The sequence below is a fragment of the Hylobates moloch genome, unplaced genomic scaffold, assembly GCF_009828535.3.
Source record: "Hylobates moloch isolate HMO894 unplaced genomic scaffold, HMol_V3 SCAFFOLD_7, whole genome shotgun sequence".
Taxonomy (NCBI): Eukaryota; Metazoa; Chordata; class Mammalia; order Primates; family Hylobatidae; genus Hylobates; species Hylobates moloch.
Window position 1 is genome coordinate 99,804,630 of NW_026652282.1, and position 14,884 is coordinate 99,819,513.

Genomic DNA, 14,884 nt, shown 5'->3' on the forward strand with positions numbered 1-14,884 from the left:
AAAAAAAAAAAAAAAAAGAAAAATGGGCATCAAAGTTTCATATGTAGAAATGACCTTAATGAGTGGAAGGACAAGTAATCCATTTCTTTAGCAAATATTAATTAGGTACTTATTACATATTAGTCACTGTGGGGAAATATGTAGATATCTAAAATGTGGTCCCTGGTCTCAGCCTCCAGATTAGACAAGAAATGTACTATTTTAACTAGTATACAAAGCAGTCCTTCAGTGCAGTCAGAACAGCCTAACTAGAAAGTTTTGTAGTTTGGCAGGATAGTGAGTTTGCATAAGGGGTTTAAGTGAGATGAAAGTTGAAACGTTGAAAAGGATAAAATTGGGCTGGGTGCAGTAGCTCGCACCTGTAGTCCCTCCTTCTTTGGGAGGCTGAGGTGGGTGGATTGCTTGAGGGCAGGAGTTCGAGACCAGCCTGTGCAACATGATGAAACCCCATCTCTACAAAAAATACAAAAATTAGCCTGGCGTGATAGCACACACCTGTAGTCCCAGCTACTCAGGAGACTGAGGTGGGAGAATCCCTTGAGCCTGGGAGAATCCCTTGAGCCTAGGAGACGGAGGTTGCAGTGAGCCAAGATGGTACCACTGCACTCCAGCCTGGGCAACAGAGGGAGAGTGTATCTCAAAAATAAATAATTTTTTTTTTTTTTTTTACAAAAAAGGATAAAATTGTGCAGAGCCTTGAACACCTTGGACATGAGGTTCACTTATTTGGGAGGCTGTAAAGAGCCATTAAAATCCAAAGGGAAAACAAACTACATGAGGATTCTGAGCAGAAAAACAAATTATGCTCTGATACCAAATATAACTGTTCTTTCAGATATTCAATATAAAATCATGTGGTTTTTCTGAGGATGATTCACACTTGCATTAAGTATTGAAGGTCATTCTATCTTTCACATAGGCTGCAAGTAGAAACCATGGGTATCTACCAAGGGAAGACTCAAATTTTATCTTAATTTAATATTTTGCCTGCTGCCTTCCCTTTGGTGGTCATGTCCTGTTCTCACTTTCATTTTCAAGCCCTGAAAATAATGAATCCAAGTTGTAGGATACTTCCTGTATATCGCTTGCACCTAAGCATGGGCCTCAGCAAGTAAGAGAACCCATTTATTGAGGACTTAACATGTACCAGGCACCATAGTGGGTGTTTTATATTTTGTATCTCGTTTAATTCTCATGGCTGCCCTATGCAATAGGTACTGCTAACTATTCTTAGTTTATAGATTTGGAAAGTGAAGCTCAAAGAAATTCAATAATTAACCCAAGGTCCCACAGCTCCAAGGTTTCAGAGGTAGGATTTGAACCTAGGTAGGCTGATGTCAGAGCCTATACTCTTAACCAGCATACTATCAGTGCTCGCCAGCTGAATGAGACTCAAGGGTTTATTACAATATATTTCCTGCCAGTTATCAGGTTCAGAAATGTACGTGTGAAGGTTACATTTCTGTGTGAATTATCAGAAAATGGTTGTATCGTTTTTGACTGCATTCCCCTTCTTATACATTCTCAAAACATTCAAATAGGGCCAGGCAGGAGGCTCATACCTGTAATCCCAGCACTTTGGGAGGCCAAGGCAGGAGGATCACTTGAGCCCAGGAGTTCGAGGCTGCAGTGAGCTATGATCGCACCACTGCACTCCAGCCTGGGCAACAGAATTAGATGCTGTCTCTAAATTAAATAAATAAATGCATGAAGGAATGAATGGTTTTACCCACATTTAAGCCTTAGCCTCACATTAAATAAATGTGCAAAAATCTGGATTCATAAAATAAGATGTTAGGAAATTAATACCTTTACAGAATAATTTGCCACAGATTCCTTTAGTTTAATACCTTTCAACTTTAATTTGCCTTACGAACAACTTCTAATTTTGTAGGAGTCCATATATTATAAGCCAAAAAGCACATGCTTTACATTTTCCCTCATAATTTGTGAAATACACATTGATCAATTGATGTGATGGGAGGAATTGATGGCCTCTCAAAGATGTCTATGTCTTAATCCCTGGAACCAGTCAATGGTCCCCTACATGGCAAAGAGGAATTAAAATTACTAATTGGCAGGAGGGACGGTATCCTCAATTATGCGGGTGGGCCCAGTGCAATTTCAAGAACCCCATAAGTGGAAGAGGGAGGCAGAAAAGGACAGTCAGGGAAAGAGATGTAAGGACAGTCAGGGAAAGAGATGTGAGAACAGGAGGAGGACCAGAGAGAGATGCTGTGTTGCTGGCTTTGAGGATACAGAAAGGAGTCACAGGCCGAGAAATGCAGGCAGCTTCTAGAAGCTGCAAAAGGCAAGAAAATGGATTCTCCCATGCAGCATCCAGAAAGGAACGTAGCCCTGCTGACACCTTGATTTTAGCCCAGTGAGACCCATGTCAGACTTCTAACCTGCGAAACTATAAGATAATAAATTTGTGCTATTTTAAGCCATCAAATTTGTGGTAATTTATTACAACAGCAATAGGAAACTAATACAATTAGTTAGGCAAAGATTGATTGTTCAGCTTGTGTGTTTCTTATCCCTGAGCTTGGAAACTCTAGCACTAACAGTGGCCAGGCAGGAGCCATGAATTCATAGAGTGTGTGGTGGGTCCGAGGCAACCTGGTGACCACATAGCCCACAGCTGAAGGGGACAGCTGCCACTTGTCTCCAGCTAATTGTTGTTTTGCTGCAGCTGAGCTAGGCTCTTTGCTTTGCCTCTTTTTATCCTCAGCTGCTCATATTCTGGCTGTGTGTGTGTGTGTGTGTGTGTGTGTGTGTGTGTGTGTGTGTGTGATCATTAACATATAAAAACTTTTTTTTTTTTTTTGAGATGGCTCCTTGCTCTGTTGCATCAGGATGGAGTGCAGAGGTGCAATCTCAGCTCACTGCAACCTCCACCTCCCGGGTTTAAGCCATTCTCCTGCCTCAGCCTCCTGTGTAGCTGGGATTACAGGCGCACGCCACCATCCCTGGCTAATTTTTGTATTTTTATTAGAGACGGGGTCTCACCATGTGGCCAGGCTCGTCTCGAACTCCTGATCTCAAGTGATCCATCTGCCTCGGCCTCCCAAAGTGCTGGGATTACAGGTGTGAGCCACTGTGCTCGGCCTATTTCTTTCTTTTTAAAACCTCTACCAAACATCAGGCAAAGGAAGGAAAAGAGGAATAAACCAAGTTAATTGGTGATATGAAGCTACACAACTTTTATCTTTATTTTTATCATTTATTTATTTGTTTTTGAGACAGTCTCACTGTGTCGCCCAGGCTGGAGTGCAGTGGCGCGACCACGGCTCACTGCAGTCTCAAACTCCCAGGCTCAAGCAGTCCTCCCACTTCAGCCTCCCAAGTAGCTGGGACCACAGGCACATAGCACCGTGCACAGCTAATTTTGTTTGTTTGTTTTTGGTAGAGATGGGGTCTCCCTATGTTGTGCAGGCTGGTCTCAAACTCTTAGACTCAAGTGATCCTCCCACCTTGTCCTCCCAAAATTCTGAGATTACAGGCATCAGCCACCATGCTTGGCTACTACACAGCTTAAAAAAAGTTAATAGGAAATACTTTGAAATGCAAAGGCCATATTGTGGTTTGGGAACTGTTTCTGGTTATGAGTTTCATTTATCCCCACTCTTTTCCATTATAAATTATGAATCTCCATTTTGAATTTCTGGGAGCTAAATATATATCCTTTATTCTTCTGATTTCATCTCCTGAGCCATAGCAGTAGTGTTGTATTTCAGAATTTGTCACAGCTAGAAGGAGAATCAGAGGAGGGTTCAGCTAGAACCTTCTGAGGCATTTTGCCAAGATTACTTTTTCCTCTAATAACTGTATTTTGGGCCAGGCGTGGTAGTTCATGCCTGTAATCCCAGCACTTTGGGAGGCCAATGTGGGAGGATCACTGGAACCCAGGAGTTTAAGACCAGCCTAGGCAACATAGCGAGACCCTGTCTCTACAAAAATGAACAAAATTAGCAATGTGAAGTGGTGCTCCCCTGTAGTCCCAGGTACTTGGGACGTTGAAGTAGGAGGATCACTTCAGCCTGGGAGGTCGAGGCTGTAGTGAGGCGAGATTGTGCCACTGCACACCAGCCTGGGTGATAGAGTGACACCTTATCTCAAAAAAAAAAAAGTGTTTTAACTGTTATTTAGTTCAACATTATTGAAATTAGTTGGAACTGCATGTTGACACATCATTTTTTCATGTTCTCTTTCTGTATCAATACAGGGCAAGTGAGTGTATGGGGCAGAGGATTGAATAGGGGGAGCAGTTTTATAGTTTCCAGGCTAGAACTTGAAGTGAGGGCCAAAGCGCAAGTCCAGGCCTGTGAACCAGGGCACACTGGGAGAGTCTGGTTTGTACCTTTCAGTGCTCTGTTACAGGGTGGAGGATCATATAAGTTCTTCCTGCATCGAGTCTGGATTGTTTCAGGCATAGGAGGCTAAAGCTAAAGATGCGGTGAGCAGCTGACCCAGCTCTTGGATAATTGGAAAAGGCAGAGGCAGAAGAACTGAGACAAAGGGTTGGCAGAGTTTGAGAGGAAAGTTTCTATGTATTTTTTTTCTACTATGGTAATGTTTGAAGTGAAGAATACTAATGAAGCTCATAAGCAAATGGGAAGATGACTCAGGTGTGCTATTATCTGAGTCATTTCCCCAATCCTGGAGGCAGGTTTATCCTTAGAGCATCTGGAGTTCCCTGCCCGCTAGAAACTCCAGCCCACACTGGTAAGAAGCGTTGGTAGATTTAGCAACCAGCACCTCAGGGCCAGAGCTTGCAGAGTTGAGAGCAAAGAATCTTTTCTTTTTGGAAAATCCAAGCTTTGATAACCCCTGCAATCTCACGGAAGACTAACTAGGAAGCAACAGCAGATCTGATTATTAATCATGACTCAGTGGCAAATAACAGCCTCCATAAGCCAAGCTTCTTCCCTGTGTTTTATCTGAGCTTATTTGATGTCCTGTGGCTTGACACTGGCCTGCAGATCCCTCTGGAATTACTAGGGAATAAAAGCAAGGTATCTTGGTGCCTTTTAGAGAGAGGGGTACATTTAAGCGTCTTTATTCGTTAAGAAATTTCTAAATTTTAAAAATTATGTGCTGGGCACAGTGGCTCACGCCTGTAATCTTAGCACTTTGGGAGGCCAAGGCAGGAGGATTGCTTGAGTTTGGGAGTTCGAAACTAGCCTGGGCAACACAGCGAGCCCTGTCTCTTCAAAAAATAAAAAAATTAGCTGGGCATGGTGACGCATGCCTGTATTTGCAGCTACTTGAGAAGCTGAGGTGGGAGGATCGCTTGAGCCTGGAAGGTCAAAGCTACAGTGAGCTGTGATTGCATGACTGTACTCCAGCCTGACTGACAGAGCAATACTCGATCTCTTAAAAAAAAAAAAAATTACAATCAGTTTTTTGGAAAGTTTGAAATTATGCACAACTTTAAACTGATTTTAGAAATAGGTCTGAGTTGTTTTGCTGGACATTTTGACTGTTAGAAATACAGGAATCTTCCCAGGCATTCATGACCAGCCTGAGCAACATGATGAAACCTTGCCTCTACAAAAAATACAAAAGTAGTTAGCTAGGCGTGGTGGTGCACTCCTATAGTCCCAGCTACTCTGGAGGCTGAAGTGGGAGGATCACCTGAGTTTAAGAGGTGGAGGTTGCAGTGAGCCAAGATTGTGCCACTGCACTCCAGCCTGGGTGACAGAGTGACACTCTGTCTCAAAAAAAAAAAAAAAAGGAAGGGAGGGAGGACTCTAATAGCAAGGAAGGGAGGAATCATATCGTGAGAGAAAGGGCAAAAATAAAACAAAGGAAAGAGTATTAGAAGAGACTCAGCAAAGTGCAGTTGATAAAAGGGAATTAGAAGATTCCAACTTTATAAGATCTTTTGAGAAAGCAACCCCATGGCCTTTAATGCAATCTAAATAATGTAGCCATAGTAATTTGTATATGGGTTGCTGTAGACAGTTCAAGCTTCCCAGCTAGCTTGCCAGCAAGTTTTACAAGGACATTCAAGTTGATAGTTCTTGCAATGACTTGCAATGCATTCAAGTCGATGGGCTGTAGGGAAAAGAGGGGCTGGTAGAGGAACTAGGCTGAGTTCTTCGTATGGGAAGATTAGAGGACCCCATATTTATAGGATAAAAATTTATATTTTCCTCAATATATAGCTTTCCCCCTGCTCTGGTCAGTTGAGATATAATCTGCACCACCTTCTGAAATGGGCATATTTTCCCAGAAGTGCCTGCTGAGTATAACCTCATTGTTGGCTGAGAAACTTGCCCTGAGGAGCCTGGGCTACAGGAAAGCTTCGAATAATGTGCATCACTCCACGAGTCACAGTGCTCCGTGCCCAAGCACTTCCTCTCACTGAAGAAGATGCATCATGCAGTTCTTGCAGAAGCTCTGTTGTGCTGGGTGTGGTGGCATGTGCCTGTAATCCCAGCTACTTAAGAGGCTGAGTCAGGAGGATCACTTGAGCCCAGGAGTTTGAATTGAGCCCAGGAGTTTGAAGCTGCAGTGAGCTATGATTGTGCCACTGCACTCCAGCCTGGGCACAAAGCGAGACCTCATCCCTTTTTTTTTTTTTTTTTTTTTTTTTCAAAAAACCCCCAAAAAACAAAAACCAACGCTCTGTTGGTTGTTTGGGTGCAGTGAACATTTAGCACTTGTAATTTGCTTTGTTCTTGGTATTCAAGTTAAAACAGGACAAGCTTTATCATAGTGATTAATTTCGTCAATTGGTGGTTTCTAGTTAATGAGGATGTACCTTGCTGCCACTCTTGAATTCCTGGAAAAGTATTAGAAAGAAGTTTTAAGATGTCATAGAGAATACATGATCCTTTAGACAGAAACCACAATCCTAACAGACCCCTATTCATTTACATTCTGTCTTTCGCAAGTAGCTGCTAGAGACATCTGCTTTATTCAACTTCTTTTCATATCAATGAAGGAATTTAATGTGGGCTTAGATAGCTGTGATATTGGACATAGCCTTCCCCTGGTATTTAGAACTGTTTCTCCTAAGAGATATAATGATATATGGAGGAATTTAATCTTCAGGGTGGTTTTTCATTTTTAAAAAAATTGCTGCAGATTCTTGGCCAACTCCTGGGACACCCACCTTTATGCATCTTTTTGGCTCAATTTGGTCACATTCCTCTAGCTCTCTCCTCCCCATTCTCAGCAATTAAACACTGAAGTGCCTTGATATGATATCGGGGTTGCAAGTTCAACTGGTTGATGTATGACTCACTTCTAGTGCCCTTTAAAATTTTTTTGGCACAAAAAGAGCCATTTGTTATATATCCAGAGTCCAAAAGTCCTTAAATCCTTAACTCTTCCAGGAGGGATTTTTCCTCCTCTGCAGTGGGAGACCATCAAATCAAATGAGGATTTGACCTAAGAAAGCACATACAATATTAAAATAATTGCTGGGAGGTCAAGGTCACTATGTGTGTTAGAACAAAAGGAAGAGAAAATATTTTATTTTTGATATGTTAGTCCAATTGTATTCTCAAATCTACCAGACTATCTCTTACAGCTAACAAATGGATTGCATTCATTTATTATGTGTAAGAGATTTTTTCACTAATTTGTTTTTTATGTTTTGTTTTCTCTCATTCATATTACTTCTCAAAAACCATTTATTAGGTGCTTCCTATGTGTCAGACACTATTGGGTATCAACAAATTCATGACCAAATAGATAATTTTTTCATTTAATTTTTTCAGAGACAAGGTCTTACTATATTGCCCTGGCTAGAGTGCAGTGGCACAATCATAGCTCACTGCAGCCTCCAATACCTGGGCTGAAGCGATCCTCCTGCCTCAGGCTCCCAAGTACCTGGGACTACAGGTGCATCCCACCATGCCTGGCTACCAAATAGATATTGAATGGCTTGTTAATACAAGGTATTAGCATTGTGGAGGGTAGAGAGAAGTGTCAGATGTAGAGCTTAAAACCTTTTTGGGAAGGTGGGCTGGGCACGGCGGCTCACACCTGTAATCCCAGCACTTTGGGAGGCCGAGGTGGGCTGATAACTTGAGGTCAAAAGTTCGAGACCAGCCTGGCCAACATAGTGAAACGCTGTCTCTACTAAAAATACAAAAATTAGCCAGGCGTCATGGTGTGCACCTGTAATATCAGCTACTCGGGAGGCTGAGGCACGAGAATCTCTTGAACCCGGGAGGCAGAGGTTGCGGTGAGCTGAGATCGCACCATTGCACTCCAGCCTGGGCAACATGGTGAGACTCTGTCTCAAAAAAACAAAACAAAACAAAAAACCACCTTTTTGGGGAGGTGAGACACACAATAAAAATAATTGTTTAAAGATGGTACAGTGACCAAGTGCTACATGAATCTAGATCATTGTGGCCTGGGGTCAGAGAAGGCTTCTTGAAGAAGGCGGGGCCTCGAAGGAAGTGAATCAGAAAGGAGAAAGTGTGCCAGGCAATATGTATAAGGCAGAATGGTTAGGTGAAGCTCAGTAGTCATGGGAGATGAAGTTGATTTGGTCCTTTGGTATCACCTTGTGCCTCCATTTCTCTTCTGTAATATGGAGGGCATAACAGTAATGACCACACAAATTGTTACTAGGATTCAATGAAATAATACAAGGAAAGCACTTAACCAGAGACCGTAATGCACAAAGCACCCCACAGATGTTAGCAATTGTTGTTATTTTATATTATTAGGATTGTGGGAGGGCCTTGAATGCCAGTATCTGGCATGTGTGCCTTATTATGTGAGTAATTGAGAGTCATTGATTATTTGAGCAGTGTCATGCCGTGCTGAAATACATCTGATAAAATAATTTATCTGTAATGAGAAAGGTAGATTGTAGACCCCTCCTACTAGACTTGGCTTTAAATCAAATAGTTGAAGAACTCTTCAGTGCCCAGATATAGTAGAATTATTTAAGAAAAGCTATTTGATTTTTACTCAGTTTCTCAGTGGGTAGGACAGTGTCATTTATTAAAACTTTGGGCCGGGTGTGGTGGCTCATGCCTGTAATGCCAGCACTTTGGGAGGCCAAGCCAGAAGGATCACTTGAGGTCAGGAGTTTGAGACCAGCCTGGGCAACATGGTGAAACCCTGTCTCCACTAAAAATACAAAAAGCTTAGCTGGGTATGGTGACACACACCTGTAGTCCCACCCACTTGAGAGGCTGAGGTGGGAGGATCGCTTGAACCCAGGAGGCTGAGGTTGCAGTGAGCTGAGATTGTGCCACTGCACTCCAGCCTGGGCAACAGAGTGAGACTTCATCTTGAAAAGAAAAACAAACAAACAAACAAACTTGATAGGACTGTAAATGACATGATGGAGAGAGGTGAGATATATATCAGGTTGCCAACGTAGTGGTAGGGGTTCTTTAGCAGGATGAAGTTCCTGGCATTCTGGTGTCATTACTGCAACTCACTTTTCTAAGTCCTGTGGTTTTTTTTCCCCATTGTTTCTTTCATTTTTGTGCAGAACAGTTCTAAGACCCAGTATGTCTCTGTCTCTCCTGCTTTCTCCTTTTCCTTGCTGGCTCTTCCATTGTGTTCTGTCTGAGACATTAGGCAAGTTCCCCCACATCATTTCTACATTGCTCCTGGCCTACCTACTCTGCCTGTAAATCTTTGAAGTATCCTTTCTAAGGGCTTCTGGTTCATGCAATTTAGCAGTAAATAATTACCCCTCTAGGTAACACACAATAGGTAAACACTCTTGGGATTTGTTGTATAAAGTGATTAAAGGTTTTCCTACTTTCTTTTCTTTCTTTCTTTTTTTTTTTTTTTGACACAGGATCTCGCTCTGTCTTCCAGGCTGGAGTGCAGTGGTGCAATCTCTGCTCACTGCAGCCTCTGCCTCCTGGGTTCAAGCACTTCTCCAGCCTCAGCCTCCCAAGTAGCTGGGATTACAGGCATGCACCACCACGCCCGACTAATTTTTGTATTTTTAGTAGAGACAGGGTTTCACCATGTTGGCCAGGCTGGTCTCGAACTCCTGACCTCAGGTGATCCACCCGCCTCGGCGTCCCAAAGTGCTGGGATTACAGACCTGAGCCGCCACCCCCAGCCGTTTTCCTACTTTGAGGATACTAAGTGCTCCAACTTTCCTTCCTATGTTTAATCTTTGATGCAGCTGAATGACAAAAGGCCTTTGTTCCTGCTCCAGAAGGGGTTCAAAAAGGTTGTCATCTGACCAGGCACAGTAGCTCACACCTGTAATCCCAGCACTTTGGGAGGCTGAGGTGGGTAGATCACTTGAGGCTAGGAGTTCAAGACCAGCCTGGCCAACATGGTGAAACCCCATCTCTACTAAAAATACAAAAAAGAAAAAAAATTAACCAGGCGTGGTGGCATGCACCTGTAATCCCAGCTACTCGGGAGGCTGAAGCAGGAGAATTGCTTGAATCCGGGAGGCAGATGTTGCAGTAAGCCAAGATCACACCACTGCACTACAGCCTGGGCAACAGAGCATGGCTCTGTCTCTGAAAAAAAAAAAAAAAAAAAGTTCGTCATTCCAACAGCTTGGGGCCTTCAGCAGAGTTAGCAGGACCTGATCCTATAGAATCAAATCCTTTGGCTTGCTCTCTGTTTTATTGTTGTGGGTGGTCTAAACGGGCCACTCTTCAGGATCCATGTTCCTCACTGAGTAAGGTGGGGCATTTTCGCTGTGTTCACCATCTAACAAAAATAATAAAGACAAGGAGGAGGAGGAAGAAGAGTGTGGGCATTACGGAGAAACACAATTCTGTTGGATGAAACCACTGGAGAATCTGCTGGAGAATCTGTGCTGGAAATGGGATTATTCATTCATTGTTTATTCATTTTGAAACATTTTATTGAGTCCAGGCATTGTTATAGGTACTGGGGGATAACAGCAGTAGATGAAACATGAAACTTCATGGGCTAGAAAGAGACGGCAAATAAAACAGATAGATGAATAACATATTTATATAGGGATCACTCCATGAAAAAGACATAACTGGGTGCTATGATGAGGGCAGGTGGTACGGAAGGCCTCCCAGAGGAGGGGAGATTCAAGCAAAGACCTGAAAGGAGTAAGAAAGTAAACTGTGTGGATAGTGAAGAAAGAGGATTCTAGGCTGAGGAAACAGGAAGTACAGAGACCCGAAGGAGCTTACTTGAGATATTTGAGTAACAGCAGATAAGCCAGTGTAGCTGGAGCAGAAAGATTAGAAATAGAGTCCAAGGAAGGCCAGACGCGGTGGCTCATGCCTGTAATCCCAGCACTTTGGGAGGCCGAGGCAGGTGGATCATGAGGTCAGGAGATCGAGACCATCCTGGCTAACATGGTGAAACCCCGTCTCTACTAAAAATACAAAAAAATTAGCCGGGCGTGGTGGCGGGTGCCTGTAGTCCCAGCTACTCAGGAGGCTGAGACAGGAGAATGGCGTGAACCCACGAGGTAGAGCTTGCAGTGAGCTGAGATCACGCCACTGTACTCTAGCATGGGAGACAGAATGAGACTCCATCTCAAAAAAAAGAGAGAGAGAGAGAGAAGAAATAGAATCCAAGAAGTAATCTGAGGCCAAATCCTGTGCAGTGTTCTGGGCTATAGTGAGGATTTAGATCTTAATGTAAAGTAAGATGGGAAGCCATTGGAGGATTTGGGCAAGGTTCTCTTTGTAGCCATTATCCTATTCTGATTCCAGTTCTATCAGTGACTTGCCTGTGTGAACCTTTTTTTGTTTTGTTTTGAAACGGGGTCTTGCTCTCTCGCCCAGGCGGGAGTGCGGTGGTGTGATCTCGGCTCACTGCAGCCTCCACCTCCCGGGTTCAAGTAATTCTCTCACCTCAGCCTCCCGAGTTGCTGGGATTACAGGGGTGCGCCACCACGCCTGGCTAATTTTTGCATTTTTAATAGAGACGGTTTCACCATGTTGGCCAGGCTGGTCTCGAACTTCTGACTTCAGATGTTCCACCCGCTTCGGCCTCCCAAAGTGTTGGGATTAGAGGCATGAACCACCGCTCCTGGCCGCCTGTGTGAATTTGAATGAGCTCTTGGTCCCTCAGTTTGCTGTTACGTAAAATGTGGATAATTTAATGCCCCAAGAGGCATTAAAAGAATTAGCTATTGGTTACAAAAGACTTGCAGCCTTCAAATGACAGGTATGATACAGAGTAATTACCATTATTCTATATAGTCGTTAACACCTGTCTTCTTTTAGAAATGTAAAAAAATACATATAAACTTATACCCTAAATAACTGCATTGTGGAGATTTTTTAAATGTCTAGGAAGTTATGTTTCTGATTTCCCTTTGATTTCCATGGGAGAGATTTAGTATATTCCTTTCTTCTCTGCAAAAGATATCTTAAAAGCTTCTCAGAAGTTGAAACCCAACATGTATCATAAAATATTAGAATGAGAAAAGATCTTACAATTTGTTGTTGGGCAGAGTCTGATTTCTACATAGAGATGACTTTTAAAAATATTCCTTACTGTCCAAACTGTGTTTCTAGTGTATGAGAAATCACGTGGGGAGAGTAGCTTCCAGGCTAGGAAGGCTGCTGTGTTATTTGTTCAAGTTGAATGAAATTATTCGTAGATTGTGGAAGAATATGATCTTACAGATCATCTCATCTGATCTCATCATTTTACAAGTGAGTAAACTGAGAGAAGCAGAGTCTTGAGGACAATTTCACTGCTGGTTAGCAGGAGATACTGGCTGAAATTGTATCATAAGACTTTCAGGCAACTGCTCTTTCTGAGTGCTCTTTCAGGCATCGTGTTCTCTCCCCAGATTCATAAGCTACCTACCCTAGTGTCACATTTAGATATAATTGCAATGTTACAGGAAGTGATTTGCTGTAATTTCATATCCCTTTCCATCTCCATTGTAATGATGTGCTTTGCTAATATTGGAAGTGGTGGCTGCCACAGAATTTCTTTGCTTGGTGAGGCAGCTGTATGTGAAAAAAAAATTTCCCAGACTATAATTTGACTGTATGTCACACATGTTTTGCTCTGTATTTTTTCTTCTTCTGCCTCTGTCTTTGTTGCTGGCTGTTGACTCTGCAAGTGGATTCTATAGGCTGTACCACTGAAGCGGCAGAATTTCAGTTTTAGATTTGAACAATTCAAATCTAAATTTTTTCATATTATTTTTTTCATGTTACTTTTAGCCTGAAAGATGTATTCTAATTTTGTTATAGATAATTATTGTGATAACTTTAAAAAGCAATGTGTTACACAGTTAGTGTTCATTACATGTTATTCATTTGAAGTGATCTCAGCATGGAATTTTAAGCCTTCTATTCCCATCATTTTAATGAGAGATGTGAACCATTGTCATGAAAATCAGCAAACAGGCTGGGCAGGGTGGCTCACTTTGGGGAGGCTGCGGCAGAAGGATCCCTTGAGCTCAGGAGTTCGAGACCAGCGTGGGCAACATAGGGAGACCCTGTCTCTACCAAAAATAAAAATAAAAATAAAGAAAATAAGCAAACATACATATATAATCATCATTATGATTAACATTTTCCTTTAATATTAATCTAGATTTCTTCCAGCAAACTTAAATGTGGATTAATTGAATACAAGAATATATGTATATATTCTCACATATATGAGATATGTAAATATATGAAAGATATAAATATACCCACACATTCTCTTTCTGTTCCTTTGTATACTAATACAATAACATTTAATTGGCTGGCATTGCAAAACAAGCTGATGTTTTCTGCTAGGACTCTTTTCTGTTGATAGCACATAGCCCACGTGGCCTCTTCCTGAGAGAGAAGCTGTAGCATTTATCAGTCTAACCTGTTAGGGTATTCCTTACACTGTTATATATTTTCGTCATTCATTAAAAAAATCAATGATATTTATACAAGTCAAAAATAACTATCAATGTTATTTATTTTTACTGGTTTTTCTAAAAAGAAATGCCCCTTAAGGCTTTTATATATTTTGCTTGGTCATGCTATGGAGAAATAAATTGATGTTTCAGGTACTTTGCCAGACGTTAAGTTGTTGGCAAGAATGACCTTGCCAAATAATACTCTTTCCATAATTAAAGTTCTCAAAATGATCAGGGATCATATTGGATAATCAGATGGGTGATTAAAAATGAGAAGCTTAAATTTTCTTTGAATAAGACAATATGCATAGGAATGCATTTCCTGAGTAATCACCAGGAGTCTATTTCCTAGCTTCTCTTCCCATCTCACCCTGAAGTGACTTCAGATCTGTCATCCTCGGAAATTGCAACTTGAATAAGCTCTGCCTTTCACTGTGACAATTGCTTGACATAGCCTGCAGTTTGTGACTTATTGAAAGAAGCATCAATTCATCAGAGAGCTCCTAATCCCTTTTCTCGCCTCTTTTATCAGACTCTCAAAGTCTGTTTTTAGGGGAGAATAGAGGGACAGCATGAACTCATCAGGCAGTCCCCAACCTTTTCCTGTTCCTGTGGGCTTTGCTGTGAGTTGTAGCAACAGGCTACTCCTTAACTATGGTGAATCCCTAACTCCAAACAAATGGCTCAGTTCCATTAGGCCTGTTGATTTAAAGCTCAGCACTTGGGGCACTCAACAACAACTGGCAGGCAACTAATGACTCTGTGCTTCCCTGTGAGTGCCCTGTAAACTGGACTTTCAGAAGCAAAGACAGTGGTACAGTGTAGATGAGTACATGTGTAGGTGAGATGGAAATACATAATGTGGGTATATGTATATATGTATATATATGCTTTTTATATTTATTCTTGGATTCGTGGTAATAGAAACCAAATTAAAAGAACAGGCAACCTACAAATTGGGAGAAAATTTTCATAACCTACTCATCTGACAAAGGGCTAATATCCAGAATCTACAATGAACTCAAACAAATTTACAAGAAAAAAACAAACAATCCCATCAAA

At 41.9% G+C, this 14,884-nt stretch overlaps 1 protein-coding gene across 1 annotated transcript in view; it reads left to right on the forward strand.

Annotated features, from left to right (window-relative positions):
- Nucleotides 1-14,884, forward strand: part of DOCK11 (dedicator of cytokinesis 11) — a 214,575-nt gene that overhangs the window by 51,340 nt on the left and 148,351 nt on the right. The gene's annotated exons all lie outside the window — the stretch shown is intronic.